The 6,000-nt window shown below is 44.3% G+C and overlaps 1 protein-coding gene across 1 annotated transcript in view; it reads right to left on the bottom strand.

The window, feature by feature from the left end:
* The window catches only part of LOC103775807 (semaphorin-5B-like), a gene marked incomplete at its 5' end in the record, with an annotated part of 28,882 nt that overhangs the window by 602 nt on the left and 22,280 nt on the right, over positions 1 to 6,000 (bottom strand). The window lies entirely within an intron of this gene.

Genomic DNA, 6,000 nt, shown 5'->3' with positions numbered 1-6,000 from the left:
GTCTCTTCGGAAGAGCAGGTGTGCATTTACCTGATCTCCATCTCCATTGGTAGATATCCAGGTTTGGACCCCCCGATATTAAGTGTGTCACTTCTGTAAGCTACAGTATAAGTAACAAATCATGGTCACTTTTGGAAAAACTAAAATGACTTAAAAAAATTAACAACAATGTAACAACTGTTGCTAACAATAACACAAAAAAAAATGAGAACCACAAATGCCCCTTTTAACATAAAAATTTAGAAGAGGGTTTTTTCTCCCTCCCTTCTTCCCCCCCCTTCTTTGCTTCTTTCAAGAATTACTATTACTCTTCCCACCAGCCAGCAGCTCTCCCCCTCCCCCCAGATCAAAGCCCATTGCCACACCAGCTGTTATCTAGGCACAAGGGTAAAACCTCAGTTGGGGCAGGGTGTGTGTGTGCAATAATTTTATAGAACTTCCTCCTGCATCTTTATCATAATCTGATTTCTGTGGATTTGGGCAAGGAATTTTTACGACAGTTTTATTTTAACTAATCCCTGGCTTAAATTTCTTATACATAGCTCTGGCCCATGTCACTCCTACACGCACCTTTAATGGTGGGCATGCAGGGAAATCACTCCTTTGATCTGCAAGTCAACACAAGGTGTGTTTGCTTACAGCAGCCTCATGACAGGGGCACTACACATTTATAGAGGGTATGAGCGTCTCTCCTGTGTGGACCAGAGAGGTGAAGAAGTCTAACGAGGCAATTGGTCTTGGAACCTTACGGTTGTTCTGCCACAACCTGATGTTCCTGTGGAAACCACTTTACCTCAATTCCTCTTTGAGGCAAGCACCTCACACCTGACCGAGTTCAGGGCAAAATGAAAATTAATTAACTAATGCTCAAGTCCATGAAATACTCAGCTCCATTAGCTTTACTCAACTCAACTAACTTCAGCCACCTAAACTTCAGGCACTGTGGCTCCATCAGCAAGGTGAGGAGAAGTCTCCTTGCTGCATGAAGGCAGCTGAAGAAAAAAAATTGCCTTCTGGGGAAGCCCCTGTCCCCTGCCAGCCCCAGCAGCAGTGGGTGCCCAACTTTTAGGAGGCTACAGTTAGTAAGTGGGGTCTCACCTTGTGGACATGCCTGTTCCACATCAGGGCTTAGGCACATCTCAGCTGTGACTGCTGAAAGGGCCAGAGCTACCCCTAGGCTCGAAGACAAAAACACAGGCAGTACACTTATCTCCCAATTTCTTTGTAATCAAGTAATTTTATTGCATGGGGAGGGGGAGAGGAGGAGGAAGAAAAGAAAACACTTTCTTCTAAGCCAGTAGCAGACTGACAGCTACAGTTACCCTGGGAGCTGGGACTCCCCGTTTCATACAAGATATTAGCAGGAAAGGCTTTCCTATGGCAGAAGTACCCTGCAAAGACATTTCCCAATTTCTGAACTACCAAATAACATTTTTTGGAAATGGGCACTACTTGAAACATCCCATACCTGAAAACCAGAGATGACCCAGCCTCCTCCTGGTCTGGATGCGATCTCTCCCTGCCTGGAGTCTCTAAAATGAGCTCAAAGCACATCGCTTGTAGGCACCAAGGAGAGAATTTGTATAGGCACGCTCATAGTGACAAATATTTCCAAGGAATGAGAATTTTCGCCCTTCAGTATGACAGGAGTAAAATAAATGTCATGCTTTGTTCCCAGTCACCCAAAGTAATATAAAATAGTGTGGGCAACAGTCTGCTGCTTTGTGCTGGAGGCTGGGGAACAAGGAAGCCAGGCTCAGTCCTCTACCGCTTGCTATGCTTCCCTGGGAAATCCAATTAACTGCTCTGTGCTTCCGTGTCTTCTGACCCAGCTTGATAAAAACAGTCAAGATCCCCTGTAAAAATGCACTTTGCTAAGTACTGCCACTGAGTGTCTGAGGGAACTGCCCTCTGGTGAACACCACCGGCGCTCATGCCAGCAGTACCTGATGACTGCCGTTTCCCATCGGTGTCTCCAGCCCAGAATACTCACTGCAGGCAGTATAACCCCACAGCCACAGTCCACCAGGGCAGGAGGAAGAAGCTGATTCCCACTGCCACATTCCCTGGGCTCTCTTGAAGGCCGTCCAGCACCCAGGCCTTATCTAGGTTGCTTTTTAGGACAGCCAAGATTCATGACATGACAGGATTACCACCTCTGAAATTTGGTGACATCAACATCCTGACCTGAGATGGCTCACAACAGTCTTGATCTGAGGACAAAGACCTCAGGACTCTACTTTTTAGGCTTTCAGTTGGAAAATCTGTATGAATTTCAACATGTCCCACAGTGTTTAAAAAAGTAACCCCTTCAGTAGACGTAGCATTTATTTAACATGATTTGCATTTTTTCCTCTCTCTCTTGTCTTACTTTCATATAACATTTAATTAGGAAAAAAAAAAAAAAAAAAACACAACTGCTCCTTTGCTCTTTTTGGTTTTATTTTTGATGGAGGGCTTATATCTTAGGGAAATAGATGATGAAAATGGTTTAACGGAATTTATAATGCAATTAGCTGCACAGAATTTGTCTCCGGAAAGGCTGCACTGGCAGCACTGTCCTAAATCAGCATGATCAATGTGCACTGCCTGAACACTGCCCCACACAAACTTATTGGCTGCCTCATTTTAATAAATAGATGATTAGGTTCCCTGGCACTAAAAACTGGTTGATATTTTGAAGAAGCGAAATCAGGCAGCAGGGAAGTTTAGGGAAGTACACACATGTGCTGCAGGAGGAGAGGTGAGCAGCTGAGTCTCCCTGGGTTGTTTTACTCAGAGCTTCAACCCTTGTTCTCATCCTGCAATTCTTTGCTGTGACAATACAGGGATGGACAATGACTTTCCCTTTGGAAGGCAGTCCAGCAATGCTATATGAGTTATGCTGTCAAGGTCACAGCCTCCAAACAACTTGAACTCAATGGAGATATTATGGGGATGAAAACAGCCTGCTGCACCCATAGGTGTTCCCACCAGTATTTATCAGTCCCAATGGGAAAGGCCAAGAGCCATCAGCACCACAAAAACTAACACAGACCAGACCCTTGCTCACAGCCCAAGTCCTGCAAGTGCCTCTTCATCTCAGCCACCCCTGAGCCAAGTCCTCATTATTACAGTGGCCAAGAAGCAGTTGCTGGAAACAATGCCAAATAAGTCCTCTTAGAAGGGACAATCCTTTGGTGCTTTTGCAGGGACTTATCTGTGGCTGCAGTAACTAAGCTGACTGAAGCAGTGCAGCGAGCACAAGAGCTCAGGCTGTCTTCATTAGAGGTTTCAGAGAAGGAAGAAACACTTGCCTTTGCTGCCTGAGACCTTTTGCAGTACCATCCTGCACCCTGCAGGGAGATGTGTCAGTCACCTGAGCACCCACCAGACCTTACTGATGACACTTCTCCTGACTCAACCTGCATTTTCCCCTTCTTGTTGCCTGCTCCATCCCATATCAAACTCTAATGGCTCCCCTTGCCAGCAGCTACAACCTCTTAGGAGTGGTTGCTCAGTAAGCAGGATCAGAAAGAACCAAAACCTTGATCACTGTTTAGTGTTGAAACACCACTGGTGCAAAACAAAACGTATGTGCCATACACACGATGTATTTCAAAGACTGAGGGAAACATATTTATTTCAGGCCCTCCTTTTGGTCCTATCCTGCCTTAAAAAGAACGAAGCTTCTGGTAGGTGTGCAAGTATAATATTCCCCACAAAAGTGAGGCCAGACCCTGAGCTAGTATGAAAACCTATGGGCTGTGCTTTGCAAAAGTGCTCCAGTCAACTAATAACTAGAAATTCAACATGCAACAGCCAAATATTTTTACCCGCTCCCTCCCTTCCAGTGTGAGCCATGCCATCCTGGCATAGTTGATATAATTTTTTTCTGCTGGTCTGCTCACCACTAACCTCAGTTCAAGAACCTGTTAGCAGAAGGTAAGCAGCGACCAGCATGCACTAACCCAAGCAAGTAGATCATTCAAAAGCAGGCACAACTCCAGGTGCTTTCTTTAAAAGACCCTGTATTATGTTGTGTTGGCATATGACTAATATATTTTTTTAAATTCTCTGACCCAGGAACTCTGCTTTGTCAAAGAGGGATGTTTTCAGGTGGACTAAGATGGATATGGTCTTAAGAGAGTGTAACACAGCAGCAGCTTTCTCCATTATATGCTGTCTGTCAACTAATCCAAAGGTCCAATCACGTTGCTGGTGAAATGCACCTCTGTGCCAAGCACAACAGAATCTTGAGTATTTCAATATTTACAGAAATATATAAACACTTTGTTATCACCCTTGCTATTATATTAGCAATTAGTTAGAACTGGAAGAGCCTGAGGGGAAAGTTTAGAGACATCCCCCATGTGCTGGTCTGTTGCCAGGTATTCACACCGCAGGGAAAACACTGACATGCACTCAAGGGCTGTTTCTCCCAAGGTAGAGCCACGTGCTGGATGTGTTAAACATGACTGTATTGTCCCATCTGCATACACTTAATTTTGTTCAGCTTTCTCCATTGATATTTGTAGCCCAAGTCATCATTCAGATTTTCCATTTGTTACTTTTCCTCCAGCGATGCCTTGCCACTACTCTCCCAAACTCTGCCTCTGCTCCAAATCATTAAGTCATAATCCACTGACCTACTTGCTTATATTCTCCCAGATGTATCCAAACATCTTCACTCATAACAGTGTGGGACTTTCAGTACTACTCCCATCCTACAGCTGCGTGTACAAGCTGCATAAACATTTCTTACACACGTAAACAGATCAAATGTCTTAATTTTCAATAAACAGTCACAAAAAACATCAAAGCTGGATTTAAAAAGATTAATATCCCCCCACCTTCAATTAAAGAGTTACATAGAGTTTTTGAGAAGCTAAGGTGAAAAGGATGCTTCTAAAAGCATCTGATACATTCACAACTAATACCAAAATAAGGGCCATAAAGTAGTTCCCCCAGGGTGAGAGGCAAGGGCAAGATTTCCTTAATCTCACACAGGAAGCACTCGGCTTTCTGGTGCTCAGCATTCTCTTTGAGCTGCAGACCTTCTTTTCTATTTTGGGGGTGGTGTGAGAGAAGACTCAGCAAGTTTCTCAGGAGTTTTGTAGGTTAATCTTCACCTGCTACAGAGCACCACAGTCCCTGTGAAGTCAGTGAGCAAGGACGATTCTCCTCAACCTCACAGTTTCTGCACTATTTCTCTGTTGACAGATATAATTTCAGTTCTTCCACCTCCCATATATGACACTTTCCTCTTTAAAAAGGTAAAAAGAGGGAAGAAAAAGTTGAGTGACCTTCCTGGGCAGCTTCAATGCTGCCGAGCATTTAGGTTTAAGCTGTCACCACTTTAACCTCTGAAGAGGCTGAACCCCTCTGAATAGAGCACACCCCTTTCCAATGGAGGTGACTCATCAGGAATGTGTCACCTCTGCCAGGACCACACAGCTGCAAGCTTCCATCTTGCAAGTTTGTTTGTAATGTTGAGTGTCCAGTGCAGTCCAACGAAAAACTTGCCTTTTCCTTCATCACAAAGTGAGTGCAGGCACTAAAGAACCAAGGGCAACAACTCTTGTTGCTGCTAACCCTGTTCATCCACTGTGGACACAGGCAAAGGTCTAAAATCAGGGTCCAAGTAGCAGACAGCAACATTGTAGTCAACCTATTCCTCTTAGCAATATCCAAATGAAGCCTATGTGCATCTGCACCCTGCTTCTGCAGAAATCAAGGATAATTTTCCCACTGAACTCAGATGCACAATTTGCCTGAAAAGAATCAAGGAAGCCTTTCCAGTTTTCCTTGGAATGGCATTCAACAGTCTAGCAACAGTGGGATGGCCAATATTCTCCCTCATCCCCCAGGAAAACAGAGGGTTAAGGGAATTGTGCAATGATGTAATGAAGCTAGGATCCAACATTTATGTTGTTTCGTGCTCCTTTTAAGTTGTTTGCTTCTTGCAGTGAAATCAGATTGAGCAAAATGCCTTTTTGATGCAGATCAGCTGTTTTATGG

This window comes from Merops nubicus, unplaced genomic scaffold (assembly GCF_000691845.1).
Source record: "Merops nubicus isolate BGI_N331 unplaced genomic scaffold, ASM69184v1 scaffold47616, whole genome shotgun sequence".
NCBI lineage: Eukaryota > Metazoa > Chordata > Aves > Coraciiformes > Meropidae > Merops > Merops nubicus.
Note: the sequence above shows the minus strand (reverse complement) of the source record. Positions and strands in the feature narration are given on the sequence as shown.